This window comes from Cyprinus carpio, chromosome A4, assembly GCF_018340385.1.
Source record: "Cyprinus carpio isolate SPL01 chromosome A4, ASM1834038v1, whole genome shotgun sequence".
NCBI classification, from domain to species: Eukaryota; Metazoa; Chordata; class Actinopteri; order Cypriniformes; family Cyprinidae; genus Cyprinus; species Cyprinus carpio.
In genome coordinates, this window is record NC_056575.1 from 33411317 (window position 1) to 33434378 (window position 23062).

The following is a 23062-nucleotide window of genomic DNA, read 5'->3' on the forward strand; positions in this document are numbered from 1 at the left end:
TATGAAAAGCATTGTCAGACTCTTTTTTTTTTTTTTTTCTGCCATCAGTGATTCAACTGTAATGTTATGAAGAGACAAGAATACTTTTTGTACACAAAGAAAACAAAAATAACTACTTTATTCAACAATTTGTCTCCTCTGTGTCGTAGCACCATTTTGGAGAATATGAGCTGAACACAGGCGGTGTACGCTCTTCTGTGTCAGCTGCAACACAAGGATATGGTTTCTACGTGTATTTACTCCTGCGATTTCAGGAGATTCTGGGTGTGTTCAGACCAATCGTTGTATGAGATCAAAGTACCGCAAGAACGAGATTCCACAAGACGCATACCGGAAGTAGCACGTCTGACTCAAAAAGAACCAAATGAGCTGATTTCGACGAACTGTCGAAGTTTGCAGAGGATTACCTAGGATTCTGATGAGTGAGTTGACTATACTGTGCAATGTGCAAGCCTGAGGCACATACTGGAAATATACGTATTGTGATTACTGTCATAAATTAACATTTTTATTAAAACTACTAAAACTTTCTGTCGAGAGCTGTAAATAAATTTCACTACAGTTTATTGTGCATGCATATTTATTTTAAGTTGTTTAACACAAAATCAATGACTTTATAAGACTAATATTGGTGGTTTCTGACATAATGGATCCGTGAATGAAACTCTGACCACACACACCACCCGTTCACTTGCTGTCTCTCAGGCTGTGGCACATCCACACCATATCTTGCAACCTTAAGTTTGTCTTGAAAACCTTTTAATCTAGTTCTGACTTGTTATTTTAGTGACAGAAGTTCAGCTGCAGTATTAATGTCATGAAGAGACTCTATAACATCTCACTGTTACTGATTTATCATGCAGCTCAAAGCATTATGGGTAGAATCTCTCATCAGTCTCTGATTCATCAACACAGTTTCACTGATGATTCATAATAAAACCATGAACATGGATATAGCGGCTGAGTGAATGTGGTCTGGACTGTGTGGATGAGGCTCATTGTGTGATGTGTTTCTTGTGTTTCTGGAGTTCCTGCACTGTGATCCACATACACTCCTATTCTACTGACATCATCATCATCATCATACACTCCTATTCTACTGCTGGTGGGCTTCACAGGGAGATCAGTCTGTATGTTATTGTGTCTGAATAAGAAACTGACAGGAGTGAATATCTGCGCAAATGACTGATCATTAGATCCAAACAAACACATCATCACCCCATCCCTTCCTGCTGATGCTCTTATATGACACTGATATAAAACACCACCATCATCTCCACTCCACTCAATCTCCCAGTAACAGCGTCCACACACACTCTCTCTACACAACACCTGAGGATAAAAATCAAATCTGTCTGGATGATCAGGATACGGCTGTTTCTCTCTCACACATGTCACCTCTCTGTTCTCCTCAGACAGACTGAGATCAGTGTGTGCTGTGTTTGGATCCAGTGTGAGAAAACAGCCATCTGAACACAAGAACAGAGACATTAATAACAACAACAACCACAACAGCTGTGTGTGTGTGTGTGTGTGTGTGTGTGTGTGTGTGTGTGTGTGTGTGTGTGTGAGTGTGCGTGTGTAGATGTACATTTCTTTAGTCCAGCCGTAATCCTGGATTCTCCTACATGATCCACACTAGAAAACACAGAGTCGCATTCAGTTACATGATGTTATAGTTTCACAGATTTAAAAAAAATATTAGACAGAAATTAAGCTTAAATGAGTGGTTGTTAGGGTACTTGGAGTGATTGCTATGCTGTTGATAAACATGTTCTGGGTGGTTGCTAGGTTGCTGCTATGCAGTTGCTAGGGCACACAGGTTGGTTGCTAGGGTCTCACTATGCAGTTGCTAGAATTATTATAACATTGCTAGCATGTTTTAGAATGATTTATCATGTTCTAGGCTTGATTGAGTCTCAAGGGATTCTGAGAGTTTAAATTAGAATTTGTCGGTTGGAGTTTAAATAGTCTTGGCTCATCTGAACATTCCGTCAATGTAAGTCTGTGGCAGTGGTTGGCAACTGAATCCGGACCGCGAAGCCTTTTGACATAAATAAATAAACGGCAAACGCTATTTTCTAACAAGATCAAATGTATATCAAGCACATCAAGGTCAGCTCAGTAGAGCTGTCACCGGTCCCATAGCACCATGGGCTGTTATTACAGTTAACTGTTGCTACGGTCAGACGTGCAGTGAAGAGAAACAGAGAGCAGACAGATGAAACTTTCAGTGGGTGAAAAGTCCTTAAAAACTCTTAAATTTAGTTTGTTCTTAAATAGTAAAAGAAAGACTTAAGGATTTTTAAGAGGTCTTAAATTTGGGGATGGTAAGATGAGAGCTGCGATACGGCTTAATATGATGATTAAACTTCTGATTTCTGATTTCTCTGATTTCATTGAATATGAGCGCTGCATGTTTTAAAGTCAGCTGCTGCACTGCTTTGTTTCCAGCCGTTACCGGGGAAATCGCTGTATTTCTGCCATTCTGAAAGCGCCTCCTGCTGGCTGAGAATGAATGTGCATTTTCAATAAGCCTGTCTGCTGTTTTTGTTCAGACCAATGTGAAAACCAACCTGTTTTTACGCAGCAAACACACAGAGTTGTACATGTGAACTAGTGGATCGACAAGAAGCTAATGCATTATAAAAATTTAAAATTTAAAATTTAAATATACTTACATATTATTTAACTAATAGGTTATAACTGATTGATAATAGTTATTTAAATGAATACAGCCTAATAATTGATACTTTTGCCTCCATTTTCTTTTTAAAAAACAGTTTAATGGCTGAAATGTGAAGTTACTCATTCTAAAAAACCTTTTTGTTTTTTGTGAAAACTTCTGAACTCATTTTAATTTTATTTGTGCAGGTCTTAAAAAGTCTTAAATATGAACTTAATATCCTGCAGATACCATGGTCTAACAAAAACCACCAATTTATGTTTTTAGGTAGGCCTTGTATTTAAGTTTCCATGGTTTGGCTTGTTGGGGGTGATCTTTACTGGACCTCAAGCAATTTTAGTTGAGGACCCCTTCTGTAGAATTTATTTTATGGTTTTTAATCTTTTTCAAAACTGTGCTATGGTGGCTGTGTTTGGAATTATATTTGTTGTCAAAAAACAGGAAATATGGTGTCTAAACCGCAAGTCTCTTAATTCACTTGTTTATTGAACTGTTGTAAAAAAAGAAAAGAAAAAGAAAAAAACTGTGCTATGGTGGCTGATTTTTGGAAGAAAAAAAACCCACTCTTCGTGTGATACTGATTTACTATATGAAAATATATAAATATATACATTTTCTGCCCCTATATCTTCAATTTTTGATCATTTTAAATGCATTTTAACAAATTGAATCAGGCAGTGAAAGAACGCACTCTAAATACGCGTGCGCACTAGTCTAATCTACTAGACCACGGCACTCTGTAGGAGTGTTTTGTTTGGTTTTTGGCAAAATACAAATAAAGTCAAATCACACATCATTAAAAAAACAAATACGATATTATCGCAGATCGCACCCCCTGAACCACTGTCTTTTTGGCTAATTTGTGCAGAACCTTTTGTTAAACTGTCAAAGCTTAATTTTAACCACCAATGCAGCGATGCAAGTATTAACCTTACCTCTACATGCTTGTGAAGGGTTGGTTTGGAGATCCTTAAACTGCTAGTTTGGTCTCCCTAGGCAAACACAGCTTAGGCTACACTGCATAATAGAGCATACATATGGCCAGGGGTTCATTTCATTTCCTTCGAGTTCAAATACCATGACTGAGGTGCCCTTGAGCAAGGCACTGAACCCCCAACTGCTCCCCGGGTGTCGGAGCATAAATGGCTGCTCATTGCTGTGTGCGCGTGTGCGTGTGCGCGTGTGCGTGTGCGTGCGCGTGAGTGTGGTTCGCGTTTGTTTGTTGTATGTCACGTCACTTTCACTTTCACTTTTTCACTCTATCTATGGGCCACTACATTTAAGCCACCCTCCATATTGGTACATCAAAGCCAGTATGTGAACACTTGACTGTGACTGTTGACCTTGTGTCTGCAAACACATATATGAATATCTATATCAGCAATAAACTTCAGCAGATAATTTTGTTTAAACTAACACAATACAACAACACAAAGGTGTTTAGCTGTAAAAGTCCAAAACACCACTAAAGTGAAGGGAACCAGCCTGATTACATCAGAGATGGCAGAGAGAGAGAGAGAGCCTTAATTAATTAGTCCAGTGTGTTTGCCTTTAAAAACATGAGCCCTGTCATATTCTGTTATTGCTTCCTCACACATTGCACTGTGTCTGAAATACAGACCTACAAAACAACCCACTGCTGTATGGCCAGATGCAAACTACGCTTCTCAAGTGGATAAAGGAAACCAGCGTCTCACTAGTTGTGATGGATGAGGATTGCAATCAAAGTAAGTAGTGACATACAAAGTTGTACTGTAAGCAAGTTTGAGTCTGTTATATTGATACACATACTGTACACTGTGAATTTGAGGTGGTTTTTTTTTGGGTTTATTTAGGGTTTTTTGGCATCAACTTGGCTAAAATGTAAAGAAGCTCTTGGTGTTGCACTCTACACATACCGTACACTATGAATTTGAGTTTATTTTTTATTAAAAATATGTGAAGAAGAAATGAAAGGAAAAATTTAAAGCTGACATGAAAGTTGCCTTTCTTCCCTATTGTGGCATATACCCAACCGTAATGGCTTCTGGAACAAGAAAATCTGTTGCTTTTTGTCTACACCAGACTTGAGCGGCGCTACACGACTAAAGACAATAGAGGCATTGAACTTATTATTTTGTCTACACTGGATGCAGCACTTTGCAAGTGAAAAAACCCTGATGGTTCCATTCTATTTCTGACAAACTCCAAGTGCTCAACCTGCTTTGATGTAAAAAAGAAATTGTTTGGAATGTTTGCTTTGTCACATCCAGTGTAGATATGATGTTTTATGTTAGGTGCCTCCTACTGTTATTAAAGGAGAAATTGTTTGGAATGTTTGCTTTGTCACATCCAGTGTAGATATGATGTTTTATGTTAGGTGCCGTAGCCAATCAGCAGTAAAGGGCATGTCTACTCAAGATGTGGAAGAGAGAGCGTTCAGCACACAGGACGGACATTAGCCAAGCGACAGAAAGATAGAGATGGCAGATAAAAAACAAAAGAGGAAAAACCTCTGAAGGCTTAAGGCAATAGGTAGCGTTTCCAGTGCTGGAGAGAACTCGAGGAGCATGAAGGCCTGTGATTGGACACCGAGGTTGCTTTGTGTCTTTTTGATAGGTAAGTAACACCGTGTCTGTGCCATGACAGTTTTCACACTGCGCCTGTGGGTTTTAAAAAGTGACCATTGAAAATCATTTGAAATTTGTGTCAATACGTTATAAATCAAGCGCGGCAGCAGTTTTCTGTCTGGGATTTGTAGTGTTGTGCCACATCCAGTGAAGACCATAGATATGTATATTCATCTATGGTGTAGACAGCATCAAGTCAAGTCAAGTCTGCTTTATTGTCAATTCTTCCACATGTACAGTACATACATACAGAGAGTCGAAATTGTGTTACTCTCAGACCCCCGGTGCATACAGATAACACTAACAGTAGAGCCTAAAAATCTAGATCAAATATAAAATATAAGATTACAACTATACAATAAGGGAATGTAAATAAGACATATAATAAAAAATAAAAATAAAGTTAAATAAAGCAGCGCAAGGCACATGGCAGATAGAATGCAAACCCAGTGAACAAAACAGTGCAGATAAAAAGAGATGTAGTGCAAAAACAAAAGCTTGTTCAGTCTGATTAAAGTGACAAAAGGGCTCAAGAGCAGTTATTTTATTTAAACTGACTGATAAGGTGGTAGAATGACGTCAGTTCCATGGTGAATGAGGTAGTGAGCAGACCAATGCTGCGCAAAGTGACTGGTGCATGTCATCATATGTTAGTGGGAGGGGGGATGTGGGATCTGGGGGGGGGTCATAGTTCAGCGGTGCCTGGGGCAAAGGAGGGACGGGAGGGGGCAAGTTCGGGAGCGAGTTCAGCTTCCTGACAGCCTGATGGATGAAGCTTCAGTCTGCTGGTCCTGGCCTGGAGACTCCGCAGTCTCCTCCCTGATGGCAGCAGACTGAAGAAGCTGTGTGACGGCCAGTGTGAGTGGGATCACCTGCAATGCAGAGGGCTTTGCGAGTGAGACGGGTTCCATAAATGTCCTGGAGGGAGGGGAGAGAGACACCAGTGATCTTCTAATTCTCTCACTATGCGTTGCAGAGTCTTCCGACAGGACGCGTTGCAGGCGCCCCATACCCACACAGTGATGCAGCTGGTCAGAATGCTCTCGATGGTGCCTCTGTAGAAGGTGTACATGATGGGGGGTGGGGCTCTGGCTCTCCTCAGTTTGCACTCTCCTTAGTCAACAACAATCTCCTTCGTCTTCTCCACGTTCAGAGAGAGATTGTTGTCACTGCACCACCCGGCCAGGCGGCTCACCTCGCTCCTGTAGTTTGTCTCATCCTTGTTGCTAATGAGACCCACCACAGGCGTGTCATCCGCAAACTTAATAAAGAGGTTGGAGTTGTGTGATGGTGTGCAGTCGTGGGTCAGCAGAGTGAAGAGGAGGGGGCTCAGCACACATCCTTGGGGAGCCCCAGTGTTCAGTGTGCCAGCCAGTTGCACAGCGAAGTGTTGAGCCCCAGCTGGACCAGTTTGTTAATGAGCTGTTGAGGTATGATTGTGTTGAATGCTGAACTGAAGTCTATGAACAGCATTCTGACGTATAAGTCCTTTTTGTCTATATGTGTGAGTGCTGAGTGGAGGCCAGTGGCGATGGCATCATCGGTCGACCGGTTGGACCGATATGCAAACTGGAATGGGTCCAGGGAGGGGCGGAGGCAGACTTGATGTAGTGCATGACTAGCTGTTCAAAGCACTTCATGGGGATGGTAGTAAGTGCAACAGGACGGTAGTCATTGAAGCAGGATGGAGATGGGGAGAGTAGGACTGGAATGATGGTGGTGGTTTTGAAACATGTGGGAACACCAGCCTGATTAAGTGAGATGTTGAAAATGTCTGTGAAGACATCAGTGAGTTCTGCTGCACAGTCTTTCAGTACACACCCAGGAATGTTGTCAGGACCTGGAGCTTTGCGTGCATTGATCCTGCTGAAGGATCTGCTCACGCTGTCCGGGGTCAGCGTCATCACCTGGTCACCGGGATGTAACCGCACTGGTTAGTACATTAATGTTAGCTCAAATGATATATAGGGAATTTTAATAATTAATCAGGAATATGATTAATATATATATATCTCATGTGATAGTTACATTAAAATTATTGAAGATGAAAAATAGGTCAATTGTATATATCAATAACTCATTACAAGGCACTGTAATTTACTCATTAATATGTCAATATTCCATTATTCATATAAATTAACGTGATATCTTTTACTGGGAATTAATTCTAATCAAACAGTGGTTTGTCCAGCAAACGGCCGTAAGATTAACTTGTCAACTTTCAATAAAGTTATCACTTCTTATAATTCCAGGAAAAATAGTTTCTGGCCATGAAACCATTCTCCCGTCCTTATAAAATGTAGGTTATCTGAAAAGTAACAAATAAGCTTTGTAGCTAAGATCAAACATTTCATTGACTTCGTAATGTGAGCATTTTAGACAGAAGCAATCATGAATATATTGGCTTTTAATAATTGAACTAATAATACATCAAACTACGATTCACACAGAGTAAATATGCGTATAACAATACAAACAGTAAAAACAAATACAATACAAAACAAATAACATGAGAGAGAGAGAGAGAGTGAAAGGGGTGAGCGAGAGAAGGTGAGAGAGAAATAGGCTAGATCATATGGGATGATCGTGCAGTATGGCAAAATCACATACAGTAACTTTTTGAAAGACAACAAGGAATCAGATCACCTTGAAAAAGGAATAGAAAACCTTAAGCAGCGTTTAAATCTCTATAGAGAAAATAATACTTGCATGTGGGTTCTTTGTGGTATCTTTGTGCCTGCTAAAGACGAGCGTGCGTGTGTCATCTGTTGGAGCTGGGCATGTTCTCTCGTGTCTTCCGGGGCGAGCAGACTCGCGCGAAGTTTCAAAGGTTCAACGAACGTGGAGTTACCAAAGAAATGATTCAGAGTTCGTCTACCTCGTGTAGGGAGAGGCGAATATGAGAATGAAGCTTAGTAAAGAAAAGAAAAGAAAAACGGAGATGAAAGCTCCCTAAGGAGCCATCGCGACAGACGTTCTCTCCGACGAAGCAAAAGTAAAGTGCCACGAGAAAGTTCTGTGTCAGTCTCTTATGGAGTGACTGGGTTCACTCGCGTGAACAACCAATGAACGTCCATGATCTGAAGCGGGAAAAAGTTTCTTTGTCTCTGGGGAGACACCCACTCGAGTGAGTTATGGTGTTGTCAGAATTCAGCAGATATATTTCAGCAAGATGGTAATTCCAGAATAATACATTTTACTGTAGTTTCCTATGTATGAGTGGTTCGGTCAAAGCAAGATGGTTAAACAGATACCAAGAATGACAGGTAAAGGTAGGAGAAACATAAAGTTACATTCATATGCAGAATTACACACATTTAAAGTTTGATTAACACACGATTAAAATTGCAGATACTCCAATTTGATATGGAAGACATCTAAGCACAAAAAGGAAATACAGTCAATACATTTAGAATATATTTACTTTCCTTGTTCCTTACAAGAATTCCTAGCAAGCTGGGCTTTTTCTGTTTCTCCCAGTTAATAAAGTTTTACGACCTGGTCAGGAATTTTAAAACCCAGCCATGCTGGCACCAGGCCGGTCATTCAGCTTGCAGAGAGTTTGATTTTACCTGCATGAGTTCAGGGGATAAAAGCTTTGGGTTTTAGCCAAGGAATGTGCATTGTTTTAGATTCAATGAGCCATGATTCATTAATTCAGAACCAATGAATGAATGAACTGCTCATACGCTACAGGTCCCTGGTGGAGTCTTCTGTGCAGTGGTGCTGTTTTGTTTCTCAAAGCGAGCGAAGAAGGTGTTCAGCTCATTCAGCAGAGAGATGTTGCTGTCACAGGTCCGTGGTGGGGGCTTGTAGTCCGTAATGGTCTGTATCCCCTGCCACAGGCTCGAGTGTCTCTGCTGTCGCTGAATTAATGGGCTATCCTCCCGGAGTGCTGTTCTTAGCCTCTCTGATGCCGCGGGATAGGTTGGCCCTGGCTGTTCTCAGGCCCACCTCATCTCCAGCTCTGAAGGCAGCATTCCGCGTCTCAGGAGTCTGTAGACCTCCCCTGTCATCCACGGCTTCTGGTTGGCCCGGACAGTGATGGTTTTTGTGACTGTTTACATCATCAATACACTTGTTGATGTTGGCAGGGGCAGTCTCTGAGTACTCCTGGAGGTCAGTGGTGTTATTGTAAGTGGCAGCCTGCTTAAACATATTCCAGTCAGTTGTGTCAAAGCAGTCTTGAAGAGCCTCTGACGATCCTTCTGGCCATACTTTTTGAACTGGTTTGGCGACTTAAATGAGCGGTCTGTATGCAGGCATTAGCGTGACAGTGATGTGGTTTGAGGCACCAAGGTGGGGGAGGGCTTTGTAAGCTCCTCTCCGTGTGGTGTAAACAAAGTCTAAAATGTTATTACCTCTTGTTGGAAAGTTAATGTGTTGGTGTATTTTTGGAAACACACTCTTCTGCATGGTTGAAATCCCAAGCTATGATGAGAAAAGCACCAGGGTGTGCTGTCTGCTGCTCACTGATGTGCTGGTACAGTTCATTTAGTGCATCGTTCCTGTTGCAGTTGTTGTTATTCAGGGGAATGTAAACCGAAATGAGCAGTATGGCAGTATATTCCCTCGGCAGATAGAATGGCCGGCACATTAATAATCATAAACTCCACCAGGGGTGAGCAGTGTTTGCAGACCACAACAGCATCGTGGCACCACGCATCATTGATGTAAACACAAAGCCCGCCGCCGCGGGTTTTTCCTCCAGCGACGAGAGCTCTGTCTGCTCGATAGCATGTCACCTGGTCGAGCTGAATATCGCAGTCCGGAACGCTGTTGCTAAGCCAGTGTTTCCGTGAACACAAAAACACAACAGTCTCTTACAGTCCTCTGAGTTGAGCGTAGTAGTCTGATGTAGTCCAGTTTATTGTCCAAAGAGCATACGTTAGCCAGTACGATGGTGGGGATAGCTGGCTAGTGTGGGTTAGCCGTTAGCCTAGCCCAGATACCTCTGCGCTTACCCCTCTTCTGCTTCCTCTCACGCTGCTTGTGGCACCCCGCTGTGGGCGAGATGCATCAGTGGGGTCGGTGATAATATAGGCCTCCGGAGCAGAACGAGGTCCCACAGCTGTTCCGCTTGTGCGTGGAGTTTTTTTTCTCTAAAAATGCGTTCCGCCGACATCCAGCAGAAACTCACGACTGTATGCACGCTTAAAGATAGGTAGACGCGATGACGACGTACAAAAACACTGCGACTCACAAGACAGAAAACACCGTTCTGTCGGGACAGAGAGAAGCCGCTGCGTGTGGATGCGCCGCCATCTTGTATTTAGCATCACTGATTATAATAAGTTCTTTAGTATTTTGCTGCACCACTCGCGTCCGGTGTAGACACGGTTGTAACATTGGTTTTGCTTGTTTCACAGAACTAACATTAATTGTTGCCTGGGTTGCATACGTATGTTTTTGGGTGGAGCTAACAAAATAGGGGCGAGACCCTTTTAGGGTAGGGGAGTGTTTGTTTTTGGTGATTTCAAATGTCAACATTGGCTAACAGAAATCGCTTACCCCACCATTAAAGGAAAATCCTGCTTTAGTTTAGTAATAACTGCATATGTCATTAACATTTACTTATAAATTTAATATATTAAACTTACAAATGGATAGTAAATCTGTATATATATATATATATACACATACATACACACACACACACACACACACACTGAGGAATTTAAATAATAAAACGTCATACTTGACATACTTCAGTTTGTCCAATGAGCAATTTGAGTCCTCCAGTTTGACTCCTGAATCTCTTGGGTGATTGTAGCTCAGATCCAGTTCTCTCAGGTGTGATGGGTTTGAACTCAGAGCTGAAAACACATAGCCACAGCCTTCCTCTGTCACCATACAGCCAGACAATCTACAAATACAGCAATAGTCCATATGACATCAGACGTCTCTTACACACATTTATACTTAGTTCAGCTATTAATTATTCCAGACAATCTACAAATACAGCAATAGTCCATATTTAAAAATAAACTTTTTCCTCATTAGAAATGCAATAATGTCACTATCAATATATGATGTCAAATATATAAAAAAAACAAAAGAGAACAAAAAAGCTAAAACACCATGTAAACATAAATAAAATGATGGAAATGGCTGTCCAGAGGTGTTGTGTCGCTGTTGTTACTGCTGAACAAACACTTGTTAAGAAAAAAATCATTTTCTATTTGACATCACTTTCTACTGTCCTTTCACCTTGGGAGAATGCACATTGTCATTGTCATGTTTTGGGGTCATTTGCTTGCCCACCAATGCAAGCAAATGAGCAGAGGGTAGCATGTTCTGTTGCCCCCCATTGCAAGCAAATGAGAAGAGGGTAGCATGTTCTGTTTCAAGTTGATTGACATCCCTACATAAGAGCTTTACTACCACCAAACTTCACTGTGGGAACCAAACACTCCACTGTATTCCTCTCTAGCAGCACATGTTAGTTCCGAAACGGTTGGTTTGGTGTTATGTTTCAAGTTGTTTGATTTGGTGTGGTGTGTATTTTGTGTGTATTGGCATTGGTCTATATTTTGTAAATATGGGCCTTGGATAAACGTAAATGAGTTTACAGTGAAGACAACAACCATGCATGTCACTTCTGCAGGCAGCATCTTACTGTGTGAGATGCAACAGTCACTCTTTTCATAGCTTTTGCCGGCTCTGAGACACTTGTTTGGTATTTCTCCTGTTCTTTTCCTAGCAAACAAAATCACTCATCGCAAAATGGAATCTTACTGTGTGAGATGCAACAGTCACTCTCACAAGTCCATTATTTTACACTCACATTCCTCCTGTGCCATTGTCCTCTTTTGTGCAATGAAATCAGTCTTCTGACATTTCTCCCTCAATTACCTCTGAGAATGATTCAGACGGCTATATAACACATTTAATTGTCAAGAAATGACTTAACTTTAATTGTTTTGGTTCAATATTAATATTTTTTTTTATCAATATTGGTTTCAACTTATAGCAGAATATTTTTATACTTAGTAATTTTCAAGAGGGTTGTACTTATTTTTGCAACAAAACATTTGATCACTTTAATAAAATCTTGTTTTTCTGAATCATTTTGACTTTTTTGGTAACTGATCAAGCAGACTGATGGAAGATTATATGTCTAAAGAACCCTAATGTGCGATCACTAGCTGGAGTGCCCTTGATAGCCACCAGAGGGCACTCCATCGCAGAATACTGTTACTCCCTCATGAACTACATTTCCCAGGACCAGTGTCTAGTTTCATCATCACTGACTGCATTCAGTTGTGTCTCAGTTTGTAATACATAACATGTCTAAGTAAAGAATAGGGATGTCAGAGGGGATGTCCTCATTTATGCTGCCACACACTACCACACACACACGCACACACTCACACACACACACACTATATATATATATATATATATATATATTCATTCCACCAAATAAACGTATCTTAAAGAATGTCATTTACATGTAGCGTGTCAGTTCTACATAGAATGGAAGACACTCTTATTCTCTTTCTCTCTTTGCGTGTATGAGTGGAAACATATAATGCTTTCAGCTAAGTAACTCAGGTAACTTTGTAACTTCTGAATGCTAATTTGATGTCTTTTGTGTAACCACATCAGACACTGAGCAGGACATGTCCCCATTAATTATACTGGCAAATTCTCCCCCCCAATATTTCATATCTTCATGCTATTCTGCTGCACTCCATTACGCGTCTATTGGCTTTTTGTTTGGATGATAAAAAATTCAAAAAGTACATTTTTTACACTGATCTGCCTCAGTTGTCTTACAGCACTTATCAAGTACAAAATTATTAAGATGTCCGATCAAAAAAAGGGCAAACGTTGCATGCATGTTTGCATTTTTAAATTCATGTTGTAAGTGATCCAAACTCTCAGCACTTGCATGAGAAGGGGTTTGTGTGTGGAGCAGCATTTTCTGTACCAAGCCACTCAGAGACAATGAAAACACTGGATCATGAGCTGCTTGCATGTAAATTAACATACTGCTGCGCTGTGTATTTATATAAAATTACATCACAAGCTTTACCGTTTGATAAACAAACTGAATATTGTGTTCATTTATTTGATTTGAAAACCATTTACCTCAGTATCTCCAGCTGACAGTTTGGACTCTTTAGTCCATCAAAAAGCAGCTTCACTCCTGAATCCTGCAGGTCATTGTTACTCAGGTCCAGCTCTCTCAGGACAGAGTTTTTGATGATTGTAGAGCTGAAGACAAACTTCCACAAGACTGAGCACTGAGATTACAACACATAGCCTGTGTAAAGAACAAAACAAACAGTAATATATACAGATACATCAAAAGCTTTACAAATTGACGAACATACTAAACATTTTAATTTATTTTGATTAAGAACCATTTACCTCAGAATCTCCAGCTGACAGTTTGGACTCTTCAGTCCTTCAGCTTCACTCCTGAATCCTGCAGGTCATTGTCACTCAGATCCAACTCTCTCAGGACAGAGTTTGATGATTGAAGAGCTGAAGACAAACTTTCACAGGACTGAGCAGTGAGATTACACCCACATGTCCTGTGTAAAGAACAAAACAATCAGCTATATAATGTGTTTACTTACTGTGTTTATTTATCTGGTATGGTTTATATAATCTGGAGCACAGATGACTTCCAGAAAGCTTTGACTGTGGCAATACAACTGAAGTAAACTCAATGATCAGTGAATATATCTGATGGTTTTAGCTTTAAGAAAGAATTTAAGGCTATAACACAAATGTAAAGGGTTTCCATTAGATTTTAAATGTATGTTTCAGTAATTAAATTCTTCATAAAACACCTGTCACAGCAAGGCAGAGAAAGGGACAGTGGATCCAGTTGCAGCAAGTTTCTATGCTTAAATTAACAAAAAACAATCAAATAATAATGCACACAAGATAATTACATTTACTTTATTTATAATATATTAAAAAACTTGAACCTCTAACACTAGCACTCTTTTTTTCTATTTCTATTATATCTACTTTTCATTCTTTAAATTAAAAAAAAAAAAAATTGCTATGTGTGCTGCATTAGACTAACCAGGAATTGTCACAGGATTTATATATTGCTGCTCTTTTGTTGGTTTGATTGCTTCTATTGTCCTCATTTGCAAGTTGCTTTGGATAAAAAATTGTCACAGCACTTATATATTGTTCCTCCTTTGTTGGTTTGATTGCTTCTGTTGTCCTCATTGGTTGCTTAGAGGCCACTCTAGTATGACTTAGCACTGAAGTAAAAAATACAAGAAAATAAAAACCCTCCTGACCAAAATTAAGGGTGTCTGTGGGGTGAAAAGAGGCTGTAGCAAGCTCTTACATCAGGCTCTAACGCCTGTTTCACACTGCAAGCGTGAGCAGCATGTGAGCGTAACTAAAGCGTCACTGCAGCTGCGCCAGAGTATTCACACTGGAAGCGTTTGTAAAGCGTCACAGCAGCCGCTCCAAAACTTCGTATTTCTTTACAAAGACTACTATAAATTTGTTTTTAGAGGTTGGTCAGTCATAAACTTGAATCTTTTGAAGTCTTGGTAAACAAATGGTAAACAACAAAAACAGCTCCTGTTGTTTCAATCAGACTCAAACGTGCTGTTTATAGGCCTACTGTTTTTTTTTTTAAATACATACTTTTACCCAGGCGCTTACCACAGATATGCGCTATTTTTAACCAAGTTATAGCTGAGTGAGTGTCTATAATCTCCATGTCCATTATAGAAGCTGTCAATGTGCTTTATGTAAAATTCTTGTGATTAAGCTCCATTTTTTGTAACTGATTGGGAGAAATGTGAATAATTCGTTGGCTTTTTAACTAATCGTGAGGCTAAGAAAGAATGTCAAAATGGTTTAAGTCATTATTTATGTAGGCTAGAGCTGAATAAAAAAAAAGTAGGCTATGCGTTTCTAGCCAATCGTAATTTAAAGCTTAATATTTTTCTTAGAAGCTGTAAATATGGTTTATAGATTTTTTTGTGTCTGTGTTCGTCTTGTGTCCTTGTTGTCCGTTTTTGTAACTGAAGACCTGGAGCAATATAATATTCATTCTGTTTTAGCTAATTGGTGAGTGAGAATATTATAAGTCATTATTTGTTCATAGGGCTTCATTTTAAAAATGAAAAGGTGTGTTTCTAACCGAGGTGAACATGCTGAGCATTAATAATTTTTAATTAGGCCGAATGTTGAATATGTCAGTATGGTTCATGTGCATTTATTGTGTCTATAGCTCCGTTTCTGTAACTGTGGGAACTGAAAATAAAATAAAAGGAGTAAGTTTGTCACGTCAATCAAAAGTTAAAATGGCTAAATCTTCTACATATTTTTATTCTTCAGTTTCTTTCATGACATACTCCAATTCGTGTTAAAACACACTTGACGTTGTTCTGTGCATTTTTAGCACGTTTTGTGTGAAATCATTGATTTTGTCCATCAAAAAGTGTGCTGTCACTTTAACTGAGCTTGCAGTGTGAAACTGGCATAAGGCTGGACTGATGATGTGACTGACACACTTCACTTATATTTATGGACCGTCTTCTGACAGGTCCAGCACAGGGGTTGTGGGCAGAGCTGATGAATTCTGTGTACTGCTCAGAGTATATATTATACATGTTTTACATGTTAAGTTGTATATTATTATTTTTTTTTTAATGGTTTTTTTTTTTAAATGTTGTCCCTGGCTAAAATATTTTCTACACTTTCTTACAACTTGCTGAGTGTTTTATCTCCTATATCTTCTTACTTAATAAGATAATTAACAATAAAATCAATGTTAAACTGCTCAGCCTTCATTTGTGACACCACAATGAGCAAAAACCTGTACAGATTAAAGAACATGAATGATGAACTGACACCCAGCTGTGATAAAAAAAAACAAGCTGTCCAAATCTGTTTGCTGTTAGTTTTGACCCCCTCACATTCATTCCTTCATCTTCATCTTCATCTTCCACACTGAGCTCTACATCATCAGCTCTCACACAAAAACCTCCTTAGCTGCTTTAGTACAGGTGCATCTCAGTAAAATTATAATTTCTTGGAAAAAGTTCATTTATTTCGTAATTCAACTCAAATTGTGAAAAATCGTGTATTAAATAAATTCAATGCACACAGACTGAAGTAGTTTAAGTCTTTGGTTCTTTTAATTGTGATGATTTTGGCTCACATTTTACCAATTCACCAATTCACTATCACAACAAATTAGAATATGGTGACATGCTAATCAGCTAATCAACTCAAAACACCTGCAAAGGTTTCTTGAGCCTTCAAAATGGTCTCTAGGTTTGGTTCACTAGGCTACACAAATCATGGGGAAGACTGCTGATCTGGACATTTGTCCAGAAGACAATCATTGACACCCTTCACAAGGAGGGTAAGCCACAAACATTCATTGCCAAAGAAGCTGGCAGTTCACAGAGTGCTGTATCAAGCATGTTAACAGGAAGTGAATGGAAGGAAAAAGTGTGGAAGAAAAGGATGCACAACCAACCGAGGAGAGAACCGCAGCCTTATGAGGAATTGTCAAGCAAAATCGATTCAAGAATTTGATCGGTGAACTTCACAAGAAATGGACTGAGGCTGGGGGGTCAAGGCAAGCATCAAGAGCCACCACACGCAGTCGTGTCAAAGAATTTGGCTACAATTAAAGCCACTCCTGAATCACAGACAACGTCAGAGGCGTCTTACCTGGGCTGAGGAAAAGAAGAAGTGGACTGTTGCCCAGTGGTCCAAAGTCCTCTTTTCAGATGAGAGCAAGTTTTGTATTTCATTTGGAAACCAAGGTCATAGAGTCTGGGGGAATGTTGGAGAAGCTCATAGCCCAAGTTGCTTGAAGTCCAGTATTAAGTTTCCACAGTCTGTGATGATTTGGGGTGCAATGTCATCTGCTGGTGTTGGTCTATTGTGTTTTTGAAAACCAAAGTCACTGCACCCGTTTACCAAGAAATTTTGGAGCACTTCATGCTTCCTTTTGCTGACCAGCTTTTTGAAGATGCTGATTTCATTTTCAGCAGGATTTGGCACCTGCCCACACTGCCAAAAAGCACCAGAAGTTGGTTTAAATGACCATGGTGTTGGTGTGCTTGACTGGCCAGCAAACTCACCAGGCCTGAACCCCAGAGAGAATCTATGGGGTATTGTCAAGAGGAAAATGAGAAACAAGAGATCCAAAAATGCAGATGAGCTGAAGGCCACTGTCAAAGAAACCTGGGCTTTCATACCAACTCAGCAGTGCCACAAACTGATCACCTCCATGCCACGCCAAATTGAGTCAGTAATTAAAAACAAAAGGAGCCCCTACCAAGTATTGAGTACATGTACAGTAAATGAACCTACTTTCCAGAATAATTTAAAAAAAAATTTATTGGTCTTATGAAGTATTCTAAATTGTTGAGATCGTGAATTGGTGGGTTTTTGTTAAATGTGAGCCAAAATCATAACAATTAAAAGAACCAAAGACTTAGACTAGTTCAGTCTGTGTGCATTGAATTTATTAATACACGAGTTTCACAATTGAGCTGAATTACTGAAAATAACTGAACTTTGCAAAACTTTATTGCAATGCACCTGTATGTGTGTCTCACACACCTCTCCAGCTCACTGCCAGAAATGTGATTCTCTGAGAGTTTCCCCATTTTGTTGCTTTGGTAAAAAAATCACATGCTAAACTAATAAATGTGATCATATTTTGAAAGTTTGTTTTCTAATGTTACTCACCAAACTAATCTGGATTCTTTAACCACAGGTAACAGATTCTGAAGAACTTCATCTGCTGTATGTCGTGCTCCAATAAACTGTTTCAGATCAAACACATCCATCTTCTGCTCTTGATGTCAGCAACACATAAACCAGAGCTGACAACTGTGAAGAGGAGAGTTTGGCTTGTTTTATTTCTCCAGATTTCAGATAATCTTGGATCTCCTGCATCAGTGAATCATCACCCAGTTCATTCAGACAGTGGAACAGATTGAGGATTTCTCTGGAGAGCGATTCTCCCTGATCTTCTGCTTGATGCACTGAACTGTTTCCTCTTTGTTGTAGGAGCAGCTCTCCTGTCTGTGTCAGTAGTTTTCGTATGAGAGTCTGATTGGACTCCACTGAGAGACCCAGAAAAAAAACGCAGGAAAAAGATCCAGATGTCCATTCTTACTCTTTAAGGCCTTTTTTAAAGCTCTCTGATGCAGCTCAGAAAGTGAATTATATTTCTTCTGGTTTAAAAATCTTAGACACAAGACTCTGTTTGGTTTGGTCAAAAACACATTTCTCTTCTTGATTGTAAAGGAGAGGTGCACATATATAGCTGCTAGATGTTCCTGAAGGCTCAGATGAACAAAGCAGAAGACTTTCCCATGATACAAGCCCAAACTAATCTCTGAAGATCTGAGTGCACAATCCTGAGTACACTGATGCTTCTGTCACATCAATGCCACACTCTCTTTCAGGTCTTCCTCATAGAAGATCAGGTTGCCTTTCACAAGCTGCTGGAAAGCCAGTTTCCCCAGTTTGAGGATCATGTCTTCATCTGTTACGTTCTTCTCATAGTCCTTCTGAGTTGATGTTGGTCTGAAGGATCAGGAAGTGTGTGTCCATCTGAGTGAGAGTCTTGGGAATCTCTCCACTCTCTGCTCGACTCAACATGTTCTCCAGAACAGCGGCTGAGATCCAGCAGAAGACTGGGATATGGCACATGATGTAGAGGCTCCTCGATGACTTCAGGTGTGAGATGATCCTGTCGGCCAGACTCTTTTCACTGATTCTCTTCCTTGAAGTATTCTCCTTCTGTGGCTCATTGAAGCCTCGTACCTCTGTCACTCGAGTGGACACACTCAGAGGGGACGAGATCAGCTGTGCTGGTCTGGAGGTGATCCAGATGAGAGCAGAGGGAAGCAGATTCCCCTCAATGAGGTTCATCAGCAGCACATCCACTGAGGCTGATTCAGATATATTACACAGTTTCACTTTACTCTTAAAGTCCAGAGACAGACGACACTCATCCAGACCATCAAAGATGAACAACACTTTATATTCATCACTGGATATCTTTCATTTCTTTAGTTTCAGGGAAAAAAGAAATTAAGAAGATCTGAAAGACTGAGTGTTTGTCCTTCATCAGGTTGATTTCTCTGAAAGGAAGTGGAAATATGAGCTGGACGTCCTGATTCTCTTTCCCTTCAGCCCAGTCCAGGGATGAACTTCTGCACAGAGACGGTGTTTTTCCAATGCCAGCGACTCCCTTTGTCAGCACAGTTCTGAGGGGCTTGTGTCTTGTCCAGGTAAAGCTCTAAAGATGTCACTGCATTTGAGTGGCTGTGTCCTCTGTTGCTGCTCTCCTGGATTGTGTCTCAATCTGTCTCACCTCATGCTCATTACTGATCTCTCAAAAAGTTCACTCTCACTCTCTGTGATGTAGAGCTCTGTGTAGATCTCATTCAGCAGTGCTGGGTTTCTCAGGCGGGGCGTGGTTTCTCGCTGCCCTTTCCCTCACACAGGACACGCAAAACTTCTTCAGCAGATTTGATCTAAACGTGACATTGAGGGCTCATTTCTGTAAAATAAAAATTTTGTTTAATGAAGTTTATAAATATGTATTATATCTTCAAATCATATAATTTGCAGAAATGTTGTACCCGAGATCAGGCCATGTATCTCCACTCTTGAATTGTTCTTGAAAAACCATAGACACATCACTCTTCATAGACAACCAGCTGAACTCTGCTTCTGATCTCTTCTGATGAACTGAGCTAAAACAGAGAGATATTCAATTTTATCCTTTAAATTATGTATGCAAACTGATTGTATGTAAAGAGCACTTTGTAATCAGTTCTTACACTGTTTATACAAAAATAGTTAACTGAAACTGTGATAATATATGATAATGTAAAATGTCATGTTATAATCATATTTTTTTATATAAATGTTATACCTGAGATCAGGATGTGTATCTCCACTGTTAAACTTCACTGGTTGAATCATAGAAACCATCACTCTTCATAGACACACAGCTGGGCTCTGCTTCTGATCTCTTCTGATGAACTGAGCTAAAACAGAACTGATTATAACCCTTTTATTATGAGAATCATCTTAATATAATAAAATAATTATTTTATAAAATGTATTTTTATGTATAAAAAAACACTTTTGTAACCTTTTTGGTCTTATTGTTTTCAATTAATATTATAAAACCATTCAAAAAACTAAACTTTTTTATAACATGAAAGGTTATTTAATGTGTTACTCAAAGTACCTGTGTCCTGGAAAAGAACAGTTATCTCCAGATGTTTGTGGTTCATCCATGATGGATCTGAACAGTTCGATCTCCAACACTGATAAACAAGTGAAGAGACAGACAATCACAAAAACTACTACAGTAATTACACAGCCTTATATGGTTGTGAATAATTTCATGTAAACATTAAAACATATATGTGTAAATAATTGATTCTGTCTGTTAGAAAAATCGCTAACCCATCACCCCTGTTCATTTATAGTCACTTTTATACCATTTTCGTCACAAAGGACACTAAATGATCTTCAGCAAATGTGATGTGACTTTACAGTCCATCTCTCATGTTTTCTTGTACAGCTGAAGCGTGAGCTGGGAATATGCATAGGTAAATTGTATTCAAAGTAGGTAATGCACAGTAAATTAGGTGTTGTAAGCTCCGTATCTGGTTCTTTCAGGGAGCGGAGACAGGGTGCGGATAATTGTAAACAGTCTTCTGCAGGATTTATTTGTGCTTATGCATAATCTGCCTTCTCTGAACAGTAACACTTCAAGAATGAAATCTATGCAAAGTTTCACACACACACACACACACACACACTCACACACACACATTAGGAGTGTGACGGCACACTTATCCCATGAAACGAGATGAGACACGAGACTGGGTTCACGAGAAAAGATGAGATTTTTTTTTGACTTTTTTTTTAAGAAATCCTCAATGATGAAATATATAGGGAAAAATAGTCTTATTTAGCTGAAAAACACGAAATGCAGAAAAAAATGTAGGTCCATTTTGAAATCAACTTGTACTTTATGAAATTAAACATTTTAATGAATTACATGCAGCAATAAACAATATGTAAACTAGAGCTGCATGATTCTGGATTAATTAAAATCATGTTTTTTATATATAAATTGGAGATCTGTAATGAGGGTTCTGAGGCACGGAGATCCATTTGGAGCTTTATTAACACTAACTTTGAATGTCTGTCATCATATTTTTTGACGTCATTACCCAAAATATATGGTATTTTTTGTAATTTTAATTGTGTAAGAGCTACATAGACTCCCGCTCCCGAATGTGTGTCCCTCGCTTTGTGTCCGGCAAGTGGGAGAGCAAAAGGTGCGTGTTTTTCACCACGGTGAAAATGTTGTATTTGAAAGTCTAAATGCCAACAAATATAAACTGACGCAGAATATTTCTGTAGATAAAACATTTTGTGAAGTGATTACATACATCTTTTTTCAACACACATTTTTACTTTTGTACTTTACAACACTCTGGAGTTAATGTTTGGATCACACGAATCGCAAACATTTCCATGCAGCCACCACTGGAATCATGATCCACGAATAAATGGATCTTTTATGATAGTATAGGTAATAAGCATCATCACTGTCGTTAAAAAAAAACTAATTTGTTTTATTTCACAATAGTCTTGTCGGGGCTAAAATTTGCCTTACGCATTAGATATAACACTAGCATAAAAATAATAGCCATCATCATCATTATTAGTATTTTATTATTATGGCTATTTTTGTCATAACGCTATTGCTGATAACAGTCAGGCTTTAGTCTTCCAGCCTAACATACCTGGAACCGTGAAAAAATAAATGACCGCAGTTGTCCACCTGGCTTTTTACAAACAGGAATTTTACAATAGAAATATAAAACTAGAGAACAAAAGTTGCTAGGCAACAGTGATGTGCATCTTTAACCACGGGTAAAAGTCAGAAAAAGCTGAATTATACGCCGTCTGTAATGCGAACAGTCAATTTGACCACTTTGGCCATTCAAGGTAGAAATACTCAGAACTCTTTTGTGTTTTGTAATTTTAATAAAATAGCATCGTTATAAATAAAATATACACACATTTAGGAAAAGTCAGGGTTTTAAGTTATATGGGTTTTATTTCAACAAAGTTATTACATTTTAAAATTAAAAAACGGTCAAAATGGACTGCCTTTTGTAGTTCTAGTGTTTCTAGTTTTCAGGGAGGGCCACAGAGGCTGGATTCGTGACAAGATCACAATTCTCTCACGATTCTGAAGAAAATCATTCAAAAACTAAACAAAATAATTCAATTTACTAGTGGTTCTGACAAAAAATGTTAATTGCCTCAGTTGTCAGTTGTTAATTGTCTCAAATTCATAAAGACCTGTTTTTCAATTAGAATCTCCTCGAACGAGATTCAATGACAAATACTTTTTTTAAACGGGCAGTTGTCGCCACCTCCTGGGGGAAGAGTATAAGTATTTCAATAAATATAAGTGTTAAGATACTTTCGTTTTGATCGCTACTGTAGAAAACAAGTGTTAATACCCAAACTATAAACTTTTTTTCATCCCAGTACTTCTGTTATTTAAAAGTCTATAACACTTAAATGATGTGTGGTTGAAAAAACTATTTGTGTTGCTCTTTCTGGATCAGATGCAACATGAATGATTCATTAGCAGCGACCAAAACATGCTTCTCACGCTCCACTGACACTCGCGATGTGAAGCAGTCGTAATAGACATAGCTGAATCGTAGTCATTCAGGAATAAGTT

At 39.2% G+C, this 23062-nt stretch overlaps 1 long non-coding RNA gene and 1 pseudogene across 1 annotated transcript; both read right to left on the reverse strand.

The window, feature by feature from the left end:
* Positions 1-906: 906 nt before the first annotated feature.
* LOC122141065 lies at positions 907-17921 on the reverse strand (annotated as a pseudogene).
* A 1992-nt stretch (positions 17922-19913) lies between these two features.
* On the reverse strand, positions 19914-20611 carry LOC122139265. Its single transcript, XR_006156163.1, has 3 exons — positions 20531-20611; positions 20210-20324; positions 19914-20027 (listed from the first exon to the last, which is right to left on the reverse strand). It is a non-coding gene; the product is annotated as an uncharacterized LOC122139265 (long non-coding RNA).
* Between the last annotated feature and the right edge of the window lie 2451 nt (positions 20612-23062).